General features: G+C 47.0%; 1 protein-coding gene and 1 non-coding gene across 5 annotated transcripts in view; both read right to left on the bottom strand.

The window, feature by feature from the left end:
* Positions 1–885, bottom strand: part of Abhd6 (abhydrolase domain containing 6, acylglycerol lipase) — a 44678-nt gene extending 43793 nt beyond the window's left edge. For 2 of the 4 annotated variants that reach the window (XM_050161136.1, XM_050161138.1), the window contains exon 1: positions 507–885. The gene's annotated coding sequence lies outside the window, so the exon portion shown is untranslated. The remainder of the gene's footprint in view (positions 1–506) is intronic. The other 2 variants (XM_050161137.1, XM_050161139.1) reach the window with 1 other exon arrangement.
* A 10771-nt stretch (positions 886–11656) lies between these two features.
* On the bottom strand, positions 11657–11774 carry LOC126513044 (5S ribosomal RNA). The gene has a single exon (XR_007595238.1). It is a non-coding gene; the product is annotated as a 5S ribosomal RNA (ribosomal RNA).
* Positions 11775–15995: the final 4221 nt, after the last annotated feature.

The raw sequence follows: 15995 nt of genomic DNA, 5'->3' as shown, positions 1-15995 counted from the left end.
ATCGATGAGACTACGAATCCGCAAAAATGGTGCCGCGATTCCCCGGTACCAGAAAAGCTAGTTGTCGTCCTGCTCTAGAGCGGAGAAGGTAGCAGGGTTGGAGTGCGTGGGGTAGAGGACCAAATCCACCTTGGCACTAGGAGAAAGGCACCGCGGACGGTGCAAGCACGGAGGATCGGGAGGAAGAGACACGGGATGCTTATCCCACTCAGTCCTCACTCTATTCCTAAGCTTAAGGAAGCTGGCAGCGAGCCAGTCAGTGGGGAGACCCGGCCTGGGGAACATCTCAGGCCTCCCCCACCCCCCCGCGCCCGCACCTTAAGAGAAAGCGGGAAAATGGAACAGGAAGGGAGATTTGTATCTCGGACCCATCTGTATTCACCCTTGCGATGCTGGGGTGGAAGGGCTGGCCTCGGAAAATGGGGGCAGATGGCCAGGTTTTGGGAGGCTGCCATCCCTCTCCTAAGAGCACAGCCACAGTCACCTTAACTTCCCGCCTCGCTCACCTGACAGACCTCAGAGGCCGGGGTCCAGCAGCCGGATCACCACCCTCCGTTCCCAGGTCCCCGCACCTGCGCACTCCCAGCTCTCAGTGATAGGCTTGGCAAGTCTCCTTAAAGGCGCAACGCGCACGCTCGCGTCCTCCGACAGAAAAACCCGTCCAGCTCGAACCGCGCGTTGTGTCTCAGCAACCGGGTTTTGTTTGGGGTATGCCGAACCGCTACCCCGAGCTAATTCGTGTCCCTAACTCAATACATTAAACCCGGCAGTTCAGTCCTTCCCCAGAAGCCCGCCTCCACCAACCGTGAACCTAAGGCACGAGCATCTAGTGGGTTCCCAGAGGAAGAACTGAATCGTTCCTCGCATAAAGAGTGATCAGGGGCGGACATTAGGGAGCAAATTTTGCCACGTTGCCAGGCGAAGCCAAAGTTCACGGGGCACTGTTTGGTTTACTGAGCATCTACCGTGTGCCAAGCGTTTCTGAGCCTTTCACCCACCAAAAAGATCCAAGCAGGATCTTGACCCTGAGAGTTTAGAGACTCTTGGGAATTCCAAAGTAAGCCTTGGTTACTGAACTATAGGGTGGAGTTGAAGGAATGAGACCCTAGTGTTTAGCATCTAGAAAACTTTCCGAAAAGTATATTGTCGTTTCTTACCCCGTAAGACCAAGCAAAGGACAGTGTGGCCTGGCTACTCTTCCTGTTCCAAAGTCTGAGTTAAGATGTCATTTCAGAGCCGGGCGGTGGTGGTATACGCCTTTAATCCCAGCACTCAGGAGGCAGAGGCAGGTGGATCTCAGTGAGTTCGAGGCCAGCCTGGTCTATAAGAGCCAGCTCCAGGCTCCAAAGCTACAGAGAAACCCTATCTTGAAACACACACACACACACACAAAAGTCATTCCAGGAAGCCCTCCCGAAATCCCTTTAGGCTCACACTGTGCTGCAAGTTTAACTCTAGTCAAAACACTTAGCCGTTCTTTTAACAAGTATGCATTGAGCACCAAATGGCCACATAGAGATAAGTAAAGGACCTGGCCCTATACTCACAAGTCTTCCTGCAGCATGGAATCCTAGTCCCTTTGTCTGCCTCTATCTGCAGACATGGTGGAACTAGTGTCCCTCAGGATTCTGGACCACTTACGTCCTCTGTAAGGGCAGCCCCCTAGCATGCTCCAGCAGGCTCTGTAGCAAACAGATCTGGATTAAGCTGAGCATGTCTTAGCTTCTAAGAATGGACAAGAAACCCTAGAGTTTCCTAGTAGAGGTCCCCGAAGCCACTGGTGCACACTCCTGTCCAAAACGATTTTCTATCCATCTTCTGGAACTTACCCCAAAGTCTGGGACAAGATTCCTGGCTCAGGCTGAATCCTCATCATGCCGGATGTTGGCTGCCTCATCACTCAGGCCTCAAGAACTGCATCTGACTCACTTTAGGTGACTGTTCCCACAGCTTCTGTGGCAAGTCACCATCTTTTAGTGCCCTGGACAAATTGCTGTGGCCTTCTTTCTTCCTACCAAGTCAGTAATACTAGTACCTTTCCAACCCACCTGTCCACAATGGCCTCACAACAGACCTAGAGAGACAAAGAACCCAAAGGAGCTACCCTGGCTTCCCCAGTGGCCACTTACTGTCGGCCCTGCAACCTTGGAGTCTGGGAGCATTTACCAAACAGATACCGAGGGGGTGATTTCAGGACTTAGTAATAAAAGAATAAGTTCAATGAACAAAGAACCTCCTAGAAGGCCTAGCCTTGAAGCCTTTACTGTATGTGCTTGAAGGCGGTTGTTTTTAAGATATCTTAAATTTCCCTCCTCAGTAGTTTATACACGGGGTGAGATACACACACGTCAGTGATGGAGTGGCACAGGCTGAGGCCTGACAGGTTTGGTGGCACGTTTCTTTAATCTCATCACTACAGAGGCAGGTGAATCTATATGAGTTCCAGGCCAACCAGGGGTATATAGTGAGTCTCAGAAGGAAAAAGGAAGACGGAGAAGGAGAAAAAGAAGAAGAAGCATGAGACCTTGGGTTTGACCCCTAACAAGTCAAAAACAAACAAAAACTTAAAAATGAGTGGCTAGTCCTCCTTTAATTCATACCCTTTGGTCTCAGGCCTCCAAAGGCCTGAAGTTTCTGTAGCCAGTCTCTTCCCCTCACAGTTTTATTGTCTGGACATACTTAATTGAACCTTAGAGGCAAATCACATTCTTGGTGACTCTTCACAAGATGACTGACAAGAAAGAAGCCTTAATTAGCACCATTCTTACAGTGAAGCCAAGAATGTAGGGGAAAAAATGAAGAAGTCCCCAACACCTTGCCTCTCCCACCTCCAGTCCCACTGAGTCTAAGACACTCTCGACACTACCATTGAGGAGCAGGTGACTAGGGCAGCCGGAGAATCTTCTTCTCTCCTGGCCGAACAGAAACTCCTTTATCAGCTGTCAGGTCTCACCCCAGCTTTAGCAAAGAGTTTCAAAAATCCCTTGGCAGAGCGCCTCAGGCTCTGTCCCATCACAAGTCTGGAGAGGTGTCCTAGACTCCGAAGAACATCAGTCAGAGATGAGCGGTGGCTATAGTGGCTCCTGCTTAATGCGTGTTTGTTCTGCGGTCACTGGGCGTGAAACCATGTAGTCCCCACAAGCACTGAGCACACCACATTGCAGAGAGATTACAGGATAGGTCCCAGAGCCAACGTATAGCCAGCGAGGAGTCAAAACATTCATTCATTCATTTACTAATTCATCAAACACTGCTACAAATTTGCCACATGCTAGGTACTCTCTTGGTGACAAGTCAGGCTGTTTGCTTGGTTTAAGTTTTTAAAAGGTACTTCTTGATTGGTGTGTGTGTGTGTGTGTGTGTGTGTGTGTGTGTGTGTACACACCACTATGGCATGTGTGTGGAAACCAGAGGACATCTTTTGGTTCTTTCATCGTAGGAGTCCTGAGATTAGAACCCAGGTCATCAGACTTGGCAGCAAGCACCGTGACTGCTTGTGGACCCCAGATGCACTAGTTGGCCTTAAGGTCTTAGGGTCTGTAAAGATGAACATTGTTCTCAATTGACTGGATCTATATAATCCCACAGGACACAAACGTTTGGACATGTCTTTGAGAAATTTTCTAGATAGGAAGGTGAAGTATGAGCGGCACCATTCAGTGGTCAGGGATTCCAGACCCAGTATCAAGGAGAAAGTGAACTGAGCACTGGCCTTCATCTCTCCGTGTTTCACGGCCGCAGATGCAAGGTGACCAGCTGCCTCTCACCCCTGCTTCCATCTTTCCCCTCTACAGAATTCCCTGTATCCACTATCATCCTCTGGGACCCCTCGAATTGCAAGCCCAAAGAAACTCTCTGTCCCTTGAGTTGCCCCGGTCATGTATTTGATCCCAGCAACAAGAAAACTAACGAATACACAGTCTGTTTAAAAGAAAAAAAAAATGAAGATTGCTTAACCAGAGAATCACACAAAGGCCATGCTCAACATGGAAGTGTTGCAAAAGAAAAAACAAAACACAAAAGATCCCACATGTACCCAGATGCCAGCTGGACGAATTCCAAGTCTTATAAAGCATTTGCATGAGCCGGCCCTGGGTACATCTGCGTGGCACCTGTAAGCCAGGCACTAAATTCTCTTCTCAATTTGCACTTCAGATGATACTGCCTTGCAGTACCTTCCCTGTTCCTTCATTCACATGTGCATTCGTGCTCCCCCTCCCCCTCTCTAAACACACACACACTAGAATTCACTATAGTATATGTATTCATTTCGGTGGCTCTCACTCTCCCAGGCTGTGAGCTCACTTGGTGAGGCATGCAGGAACAGCTAATTAACATTTGCCTGTGCTGTGCCACTGCCTGGAGACATGAAAGTGGAAAGGGGCTCACAGCCTGGGAGAGTCGAAAGCCACCTAAATGAATACATATATGATTGTGAATTCTAGCGTGCCCGTGTGTCACGAGTTATCTCGCTGAAGCCTCCAACAAGCCTGTTAGGCGGGCACTATGACTAGCCCCACTTTACAAATGAGGGGAAAAAATTGAGGTTCTAAGACTAAATAACCCACTAAAGTCACACAGTCAACCAGTAATATTGTCATAATGAACAGATGTGCAGGTCTGAAAACAAAGTTTGTGTGGAAACTATTGAGCTACCTGCTTCCGAAGCCAGTTATAGGATTAAATATGAAGGATGTGGCATGTGGAAAATTCTAACGCTAAACATTCAGCAATCTATGACACACTAGCATTTTAACGCCCCCCCCAAAACCTCTCAAACTAATCCAAAATATCAGTTATTCCTTTATTTGTAAATAAAATATTACTAACCTCCCAAATCTGCATTGCAGTCCAGGTATGAAAGATTCACTCTGATTCTTTCCTTCAAGGAGAATATTCCTGAGTTTAAATTGCAGGGTTTGTGGAGGTACATATCAGGATTCTGTCTCAAACAGAAAGAAAATTAAAAAAAAAAAACAAACCAGACAAGTCACTGTGTCAATCTGAAGCCCAAAATGTGTGCATGTGCACATGTGTGAGTGGGCGTGTGTATGTGTGTATGTGTCCCTGTGGGCACATGTGTGATGTGCCAAACTGCCCACGTGAAGGTCAGAGGACTCCCTCAACTGTTGGTATTCACTATTCACCTTGCTCTGATGCAGTCTCCTGCTGTCCCCTGCTGTGTAGACCAAGTTAGCTGGCCCATGAGCTTCTGGGAATTCTCCAGTCCCCACTTCCCATGTCACAGGAGCGATGGGATTATAGACACTACTGTGTCCCCTTCTTTCATTGGTTTGTTTTTAATGTGGATCCTAGGGATCCAAACTCTGGTCTCTATGTGCACAGAAAGTGCTTTATTCCCTGAGCATCTTGTCAGCACCCGAAATCATTCTTACTGTACTGAGCTCATTTGTGCAAAGCTCCAGCAGAGCCCAGCGCTAGTCATGGAGATTTGTGTGGGGATAGGCGTTTGACTTTTGAGAGAGCCTACCCCAAAGCCTAAACTCTGCAAGTACCTGAGAGGGAGTTGGAAAACGGCGGAAGATTTTCACAATATTAGCCTGGACCTTTACGGAGAAGCAAACAGGACTAAACCCCCAAATTGCTGGGCTTCAAATGCTAGCAACAGGAAACGGTTGATTAAGCCCAGATTTGAATTAAAAGATGAATTTAAAAAAGGAAGTGAGCATATGGGAAGCCAGCAGATGGAGAGGGAAGGCAAGGGGGCCAGTTTCCTAATTTATGTCTTTGCCATGAAAATGAGCTTCTGGTTAAAACAGCCCCCAAGGAGAACTGAGCTCAGCAGAGAATGGAATGTACCCAGTAAAGCAACTTAGTTCAAGGGACCAGATCAAGAGAAATGATCAGCCAGTGTACCGAGCAGAAATGTTTCTGTGGTCTTCAATAATCTATGCTAGCAGCCCTTCGTGACTGAGGGTCTTTGCTTCAAACTGGGCAGAGAGACACAGATCTAGGAACCCCGAGGTGTGACACTGATGTCTATGAACTGACTGCATCTGGTTAGGAAATGCAGCCAGAAGAAGCGGCACTCCGGAAAGCTCTGAAACCAGGCGTGGGATGACGCAGTCACAGTTTCAACAACACCATTCGAGGGAGATAAGGAGATTGTTCTAAGATCCATAGGAATGAACACAGTCAAGAAAAGCCCAAACACACCCAATTAAAAAATGAAAAGCCTCAGGACTTAGTCAGAAAAGCACAGTTTTTCACATAGTGTGGTATTACACAGAGGTGGATTAAAAATATGGATGAAACACCACAGTTGCTACAGGTGCCACATACACAGAGACATCTTCATCATAAAAAAAAAATGTCCAAAGGAGAAATAACTCAGCAAAAAGGTGCTGTGACAGTCGGCCCCAGTGGCACAGGCCCAGGGAGCCTGAAGAAGGAACATCGCAAGTTCAATGGGTTATGGGCTAGGTTCAAGGCCAGTCTGAACAACTCGAGACCCTGTCTCAAAATAAATAGTGGAAAGGCAGCTTCAGACACAGCACAGGAGTAGAGCACTTGCCCAGTGTACACACGACACCCTTAGGTCCACTTTCCAGTAGGGGGAGTCGGGGGGTGTGCCAGGACACTTGAGTATTTATATTGAAAACTAGAGAATTTTGATTCTTTTTAAAAATATTTATTTATTATGTATACAATATTCTGTCTGCATGTATGCCTTCAGGCCAGAAGAGGGCACCAGACCCCATTACAGATGGTTGTGAGCCATCTTGTGGTTGCTGGGAATTGAACTCCAGATTTTTAGAAGAGCAGGCAATGCTCTTAACCACTGAGCCATCTCTCCAGCCCCAAAAGTAGAGAATTTTAAGCTGGATGTGGAAGCACACCAAACACCCAGAGGCGGGAAGCAAACTTGAAGCTAGCTTGGACTATGGAATGAGGATGGGAGTAGATGTGGAAACACAGCAGAGTGAGGTGTTTCAGTCCAAGCTGGAAGAGATCAGCGTCAGTGAGCAGAGTGACATGATTCCTGGTTCCTCACGCCATTTCCCAAGTAGATTGGTCTCATGAAAAGGCAGGTGAGCAGTCGGCCACTGGCAGGGAGGAACATTTCTGAACCTTGCCTACCCTGGACCTAACATTGTGGATTTCGTGTATCAACCCTTTTACTTCCTTCCTCTGCCTCTGATACTTCTACCATTTAACAATGAGGAAATGGTGTCTTAGGGTTGGATAAATCGTCCGAAGTCACTCCACGTGTGATGAGGGGCAGGGAGCAGGACGGTTTGCTGAACCTATGTTGTCAACCAGCCTGGCACTCCCGAGAGCCTCCGGAGTTTGGTGTGTCACATGCCGGAGGCTGCAATAAAGACTCCGCTGAAATCCCAAGTGGTGGGAGACGTGTTGGAGAAGCTGGGGGACCTGCTAGAAATGACGCCTCCTCACCATTGGGGCTCCTTTTGAACACAGCTTGGTTGGATGTGAACGGGTCTCCACGGAAACAGCTTCCACTGACTTCTTAGAGAGGAGCTGGCTCTCAGTCTCAGAATTAACTTTAAATACAGTTCCTGGACTTTATCTGTACCTCACTGACACAGGAGCTCCTTAGGGCAATGCAAAGGGATGGGTGGGGACACAAACATGTTCTCCGGTAGGTCTAGTCTGCCATTCACTCAGTGGGTACTCTGACAGTTGTCTGCTCTCTCAGCTCTAGCTTACCTCCTTTTATCCAATAGGGATAGTAGAGCACCTACCCCTTATATTTGTTCAGGTGTTAATAAATTCTTAAGTAAAATAAATACTTTGTCTATCTCCTTCCGCTTACCCATCCTCTGCCTCCTATTCTGATCCTAATGCTAGAGTGATCAATTAATTCTTATTTGCTCATGACTCATTTTGATTTAGTGTTGAAAATCTAGTTTTGTAGGAACTCACCCGTCTGCAGTCTTGGACAAACTGGGATGGTAGCTCGCCTTCTCTGCATTACAGTCAGAAGTCATACCACCACAGATCAAATAGTGCCAATGGGACTCAAGGTAATTTGAGCTTAAGATTTAGGCTGGTAATTCAAAATTGTGACTGTTTCATGGCTGGATATAGATATTTCAGAGACCTAGAAAAGTCAGTGAAACTGTATATGAGTCTCATTAATTACCTAATTTTGAGTCCTTCATGGAAGAAGCTATTTTATTTATCCTTTTGTTTTGATTTCTTGTTTTTTTTTTTTTTTTTTTTAGGACAGGATTTCTTTGTGTACCCCTGGCTATCTTGGAACCCACTCTGTAGACCAGGCTGGCCTCAAAGAGATCTGCCTGCCTTTGCCACCACCTTCTAGCTTATTCATCCTTTTATGCCTCTCTTCCTGTGTGTTCTGCTGGTATAACAGCATCCTGGAGGTGGGATGATTTAAAAAGAAATGAGGAGTCAAGTGCGGCGGTGCACACTTTTAATCCTAGCACTCCAGCAGCAGAGGCAGTTGGATCTCTGAGTTTGAGGCCAGCCTGGTGTACATAACAAATTCCAGGACAGCCAGAGCTCTTACACAAAGAGAACCTGTTTTTAGAAAACAAACAGGGCTGGAGAGATGGCTCAGAGGTTAAGAGCACTGACTGCTCTTCCAGAGGTCCTGAGTTCAATTCCCAGCAACCACATGGTGGCTCACAACCACTTGTAATGAGAGCTGGTGCCCTCTTCTGGCCTGCGGGCATACATGGAGGCTGATCACTGTATACATACTAAATAAATAAATAAATAAATCTTTAAAAAAAAAGAAAGAAAGAAAACAAACAAAACAAACCACCATCAACAACAAAAAGATAAGGCTCATCTTGTCTCGGGGCTCAGGAGGCCTAAAAGTCCATGTCAGGTAGGAGCCTCAAGGTGCTTCAAGCCAGGGTAGAAAACAGGAGGAGAAAGCAGGATAAGGAGAAAACAAAGCCCAGTGGGTGAACTTCGTTTGTAATCACCTGGAATTTTGAGGCAAGTTATTATTAAGTAGCCTAGGCTGGTTTTACACTGACAGCCTCCTGCCTGCACTCCTAGAGTCCTGGGAATATAGGCATGTGCCACCACACCTGGCTTGATAAGTCACTCTTGCTAGAACAAGTCCATTCCTGTAGAAGGGAATTGTTCCCTCTTAGTAATCTAATCTTGTTTTAATGACCTCACCACATAGTTCTAGCACAGTGAGTTTTGCAGAGGATGAAGCATATTCAGTCATGGCAACCTCCACCCTTACAAGGGCAGATTGTTGGTTAAATCTCTGAAAAATTCACTGTGGAAACTGATTCCAAGTCCCAAGTCAAGAACTACTGTGTCAAGGCCTCCAGGAATGATATCTGAAGGAAGAAGGCAGTTAATAACACCGATCTGCAGCCAGGTGTGGTCTGGGGACTGCTTTGGAGACTCTGCTCTGCAAGGGAATTTCTACACTTGGCGTGTCACGCCCACCTTGAGAATCATCTGTGAGTCACTGCCTAGTTGAGGTTTGTCACCTGCTCAAACCTGCTTTCCTACTCTGACTTTGCAGCTGCCGTGGCTTCCGGTGGATTGATATATCGGGGTCTAATGTTTGATGACTCAGAAGGGGATGTGCCCCTGAAACACGCCTTACAAACTACTGGAGGCCTCTAGGACAAAGTCATCGGAATCAGAATGAAGTCACTGATGCTAACACAAAAAAAACCAGGAGCTTCTGAATGGAGAGTTTCCCCAACTCTATTTTCTGGTACTGGTTATCACAATAAAGTCTCCTGGGACCACTACCTTACATAAAGGCCATCACAATGACGCACAAAAAGTGCTTCTAACCAAGGACGGTGGCACACGTCCGCAATCCCAGCACAGGAAAGATTGAGGCAGGAGGATGACAAGTTTGAGGCTAGCCCGGCTTGCCCCCAGTGAGAGTCCCTTGGAAAACAAAACTGAGGATATCCATCTAGGAACCTGTTTACCCTCAGACTGATGCTGCAATTGCTGCCAAGATTACCATTTGACATTATTTTGTGGGAGCCTCCTTTAAAAACCTCCCCTGACCTCCACCTCTCCGCCGTGCTCTAAGTGGCACAGGCTTGACCACCTCAGTGCTCTGCCCTTCACAAACAAACATCTCTAGTCCTCGGCAACTGTATCTCTGACTGTGACTTGGGCTGAGATGCTGAACCAAGCCAGGAAGTTTCAAACTGCGGAGTTTAATCTTTGGTCGCTGGCAATCCAGGGATGAGGAGGCCGTGAATTGTTCTCTGTGTTCTGAGCTGGAATGGTGGCAGACCTTGTCACCATTCCATGCAGAGGAGAGGTCATGTAGGTGGCTGACCAGCGCTTACATTTTAGAGCCAAATATTCCTGGAAGTGCCTCATGCTTGAGAGACCTGGGTCAGGTGACTGTCCACTCTTAGGCATAACCTCCTCAACCGTAAAATGAGGAGCTAATGTTCAGGAGGCTATGAAATGAGGGGTCCACTACAGCTTGGTACCCACAGCCATTATAATTACTTTATGATTGTGTTTCCATAGAAACAGCCTGCCCTACACGGTTCAAGAAACATCCTTCAGTTGTCATGGATGGTATCAAATAGCGATGATTTAGTGTGAGCGAATAAGTACTTTTAATTCAGGTCTGCATCCTGTGCCTGACTCACCCAGCTGTCCTGGGATGCCAGCAGATGCTCATCTAAGAGATCCCAAGATAGATAAGGTAGTGTGTGCCTCCTAGCCCAGAACTTGGAAAGTAGAGGCAGGAAACTCAAACTGTGATTCACCCTCAGCTAAACAGTAAGTTTGAAGCCAGCCTCGGCTACCTGAGATCAAGAAAGAAAGAAAGAAGGAAGGAAGGAAGGAAGGAAGGAAGGAAGGAAGGAAGGAAGGAAGGAAGGAAAAGGAAGGAAGGAAGGAAGGAAGGAAAAGAAAGAAAGATCTGGAATGAAGAAAAAAGGAAGGGAGGGGAAGAAGGGAGGGAGAAGGAAGGAAAAAAAAGAGAGGGAGAGAGGGAGGGAGAGAGAGAAAGAGGAAAAGAAAGCACATCCGAGAGGCAGAAGCGGCCATCTCTGGCACCATTCAGGCAGAGAGGCAGACACAGAGAGCCTTAGTGTCACACACACTCCGACTTTAACTAAGTAACTGGACTGCACTCACACAAGCTCCAGGTCATGTCAGTTCTGGTAAGAATCAAAGATATTCTAAGGGATCCCAACCTCATGTCAGCCAGAGGGGAACTTGCCTCCCAGGAAGAGACAAGATGATGGCAGAGCAGTGATGGGCAGGGCCATACCTTGACCAGCATTGTCCGTTTGTGCATACCTTTGGCCTTCCATCTAAACCTAACCCTCCTGTCAAGATTCCGAGGACAGACTTGGTAGTCACCGGCCTGTTTGTCCCTCTCCCCAGCGTGACCAACTGAAGAGATCTCCTTTCTCCTTTTCCACTTGTCTCTTTAAAGGCCCGTGGAGGACGGGTGGCAAGGTTGGCCAGTCAGGAATGCCAGGGCCCCGCTTCTGACCTAACAACTCTAGTAACAGATTAAAGGTGACCTGAGACAAGACTATTAAGCAAATACATAATTTAGGTTGGATCCAGGAAAAAATACAAAAAGGGCCTGATTATAATGCTGACAACACCGGAGTAATGTTATAGATGAGGGAGCACTTCTGTATAATTGTTTTTTTTTATTTTTTATTTTTTTAAAAGCCTACAGCACCAGTATTCCCAGGCGGTCTCCCATCCAAGTACTAACCAGGCCCGACCCTGCTTAGCTTCTGAGATCAGACGAGATCAGGCGCATTCAGGGTAGTATGGCCGTAGACCTTCTGTATAATTGTTAAACCTGGTTTTGGTAATACCCGTCTGGTTGTTAAGGAAACCTACTTGTTCTTGGGAGACACACCCTGATGTTTTAAGGGTAAAGCGTTGCACTGTTTGGAGGCCCGTTCCTGAATGAAAAACTTGTATTCATAGCAACTAGTGAAAAGGAAAAATTGGGTGGAGTGGGTGAGCGCTTTTCCGTTATTTTTGAGATTTGTATGCGATGATTTCAAAGAAAGATGCTAAACGTAAATAAATACGTTGAATCTAAGACACCACCAAGCCCTTAAAACAAGGAAGTGCTTCTTCTGAATCTTGGGCCAGTCCCTCACAGCGACCTCTTACGGTCAGGCTGGGGCGGGCAGCTTGATACGAATAAGCTGCTTCAGAAAAGGCTTGCCTTGCCTTTTTGCACAGAAAGCAGGAAAAGAAAGGCAATGGCCGGCGCTGCCTGCGGGAAGAACTGGCGAAGCGGCTGCATTGGCACTGCTTGGCCGACTGCGGCTTTTGTCTTATGATGGAAATCTGACGAACAGTGTTCTCAGACGCAAAGGCAAGACCGGCTTCCTAGCAGAGAAACTGTGCTCCCATCTGCCAGAAGAGGGCGCCGCCTCCCTGCTGTCCACCCTCAAGGGGCTCCACGGAGAGGTTTTGCACGGCGGCAGTTAGCAGCGGAAGGATCAAGGCGAAGTGAAGAAGTCAAAGCAAATGAAAGGTCCCATCAGCGTCCTTATCTGAGATATCGATACTCTGTTCACGATGGATTTTTTTGAATAAATTTTGATTTTTTTTTACAAAATAAGGAATTAAATTGCCTCCATCATTAATTTGTTTGGCACTGCCCTGAATTTTGGGCCCAAAGCCACGATCTCACTGGACCCTGCCTAGTTCCACCCAGCCTGGCAGATCTAACAGTCCGTGCATCGCAACACCACCAGCTCAGAGTCTGATCGGTCAGGCGAGGTCTGAAGTTATACGGGCCTTTTTGTATCTGTAAACAGAATTAGCCAAGAGAACTAGTTTTGCGAAACCAAATGGATGCCTTTGATGTCACAGCATGGCCAAAGGCTGAGGCGCACTGTCTTTTTTTATCTCCTGCTTTCTAACTCCTCCGCTGTAAGATGGAAAGAGCAGTGCTTTTCCTATGGTTTTTAGATGCTGCTTCTCGAATTCTCCGTGTGGATGTTACATAGGAGTGCGGTGCGTATAGGTGTATGCTCATGTATGTGTGTGTGGATGGGGACACCAAAGGAGGGTGTCAGGAGTTCGCCTCCACCCCTCTTCATCTCCTTCCTTCGAGGCAGGGTCTCTCTCGACTTGGAGTGCCCGCTGTTTTTTGGCTAAATTGGCAGCCAACAAGTCCCTGTCTCCATCCCTCACAACCCTGGGGTTGTAGGTGTGTGTGAGACTACACCCAAGTTATTTCATGGGTGCTGAGCTCCAAACTCAAGTCCTCATGGTTGTACAGCGAGTGTTCCTAACCACGGGGCCATCTCTCTAGTTCAGAGATAGCATTTTTTTTTTAACTACACAAATGAAGGACCAGGTGCTGTGCTGAGTTAGCGCTTCAGTTAAAAGCTAAAGTTTCATAGCTGTACTATATGGAAGCTATTATCTTCCATTTTAAAGGTGAAGAAATGGGCACAGAGAGGTTTAGTTATATGTCCAAGGTCGAACAGCCGGTGACTAGAAGTATATTTGCTCTAACCTCCAAACCAACATTCTTAACTAGAGCGGTTCCTGGCACCCCTGAGACTGTCACAATGTGGAGGAGACTAGCACCTAGCTGCAAGTAGCCAGGAGGCTGTTGGACAACCTAGAATGCACTGGACAGATCCACGACAGAGAATTACCTGGCCCTGAGTTGGTTAGCTTCCCATCACTGTATAACACGAGAGACAATCAACTCACGCAGAGAAGTGGTTCATTCTGGCTGTGTCCTGGAGGTCAAGCCCACGATACATAGGTTGTGTTTATGTGCAGCCCATGAAGGGCAAGTGCTTCATAGCAGGAACAGATATTAAGGCAAGGTTGCTCCCCTCAGGGCTGGAGCATGAAAGAAAACCAAAGGATACCAGGGAGAGGATTGCTGTTCCACAGTCTCCTTCAGGGCACGCCTCTAATGACCTAAAACCTTCCACTAAGTGCCCACATTTACAGTGTCCAGCTCCATGCCGGGGACTAAGCCTCTACCACATGAATCTCCGCGGGGGTGTGGGTGGGGGTGGGGAGTACTTGAAATGCAAGCTTCAGCAAGACCCCAAAAGTCTTCCAGAGTTAATCCCTGAGAATTACTTAATTAATCTAATTAAATAATTAATAGAAGATGTTATTCCAACGGCTGTTGCTACTGTTTTCTTTTGTCTGTATGGCTAGGGAAGGGAGTCCCTTTGGTTGCCCAGGGAAACTGAGTTTCCTGGCTCAGCATCCATACTATCATGGAGAACCCGGGCTTTGGAGAATCAGCTGAGCACCTTATTTTGCATTCAACAGTGATTTATTAAGCACCTGCTACCTGCCCATCCTTTCCTGGTCAGCACACACCCATGATATCCGGGCCTATGAAGAGATGTCTAGCGAGAAGGCAGACGTTAGATGAGAAGACACGCAGCTCATCCATGGTAATACATTGTGGTATCTGGAACAAAGCACGGGACCTGGACCCCACGAAAGAGAAAATGCACTTTCTGAGAGTGTGAGATTACATCTGAGACTGGAGGCAGGAGTCCGGCTGAGCTAGAGGCCCTGTCTCAGAAAAAAAGAACGGAAGACAGTTCAAAGAATTCTGAAGGCATGACAGTTGGGTTTTCCCTTCATAGGGTGATTTTCTGTAAGCCCAAGCACAGCCCGATGTAGAAGCTGTCATGTGCGGTTGAAACACAGAGCCCGTTTCACCAGCTGGTACAAAGGCACCTGCAGAAATATAACTCTCATTGCAAAAGGACTGTGAAATGACCTAGAAGCCCAGGTTCGGGCTTCCCCAAATACCGTGTCCCAAAGCAATAACCAGTTTTAAGGACTGTTCAAATTTTTAATTACTTAATGTACTTATGTGTAGGGTGTTTTGTCTACTCGGATGTCTGTGGAGGTCAGAAGAAGATATCAGATCACCTGAACTGGAGTTATAGACCACCATGAGTGGCTATGTGGGTGCCGGGAGTTGAACCCGGTCCTTGGGGAAATTATCCAGTGCTCTTAACTGCTGGGCCATCTCTCTAGTCTCCAGTTTTAGAATTTTTTCTTTAAAAAATTTTAAGCTTATTTATTTATTTTATGTTTATGAATGCTCTATCTGCATTTACACCTTTTTTTTTTTTTTTTTTTTTTTTTTTTTTTTTTTTTTTTNTTTTTTTTTTTTTTTTTTTTTTTTTGCTGGAAGAGGACATCAGATCCCACTGTAGATGGTTATGAGCCACCTTCAGATCCTCTTCACTGCTGAGCCATCTCTCCAGCTCCACGGTACGCTTTTATAGTTACAAAACAAAAGAGACACGGGTGAGAAGTACAGCGTAGGTGGCTTCAGCAAATCAGGAAAAATCCGTGTTTTAGGCCTCAGCTGTTATGTGATGACATTTCTTCTTGTGTGTTCCAGAAGGGTTTTAGCTGACTGTCACAAGGATGGCAATAAATGGCCTTTAAAGAGGGCTAAAGATGGCTGCGAGATCATTGGACTCGGCAGTTCTATTAGTCAATCAGCTTTATAGAATCTGTGACACGGGTGTGGCTTTCTTTCCTGGGCCCTTCAGTTGAGACAGGCGGATTTTGCTAGAGTTACACAACCTTAAGTGGTGCTAGCGCTTCACCCTACCCCCAAGGCTGCTGTGAGTGGGATGACGAAGCCATCTGTGCACATTACAGGATCATGCCAAGCGGCTCACTCATTCCTGCACGCGGCAGCCACTGGAAACACCTGTTTGGCTTGTGCGGCCCATCCCCGCCTGTCATGGGGACTTTACTGCAGGTACCTTGCTTCTTTCTGATGCCTCTGAGGGACTCAGCCTGTGACACTTTTGTTCTTCATAGGACCTCCATATTGCCTTCCTCAGATCCCAAGGTATTCTCTGTCTCACTTCGTTCAAACGGATCCTCACCTTATAACACCTCTGGAGATGGTGAAAGAGCCAAGGCACAGATGTGTCCACTGGCAAGTAGTCTCTAAATCTTTATTTCCCCAGCAGATGGCTCCTTCAGCCCAGTGCCCTCTGGATGGACACTTCTAAGTA

This window comes from Alexandromys fortis, unplaced genomic scaffold (genome assembly GCF_014885135.2).
Source record: "Alexandromys fortis isolate MF-2015 unplaced genomic scaffold, M_Fortis_MF-2015_v1.1 scaffold_123, whole genome shotgun sequence".
NCBI classification, from domain to species: domain Eukaryota; kingdom Metazoa; phylum Chordata; class Mammalia; order Rodentia; family Cricetidae; genus Alexandromys; species Alexandromys fortis.
This window is presented reverse-complemented; position numbering and strand designations above follow the sequence as displayed.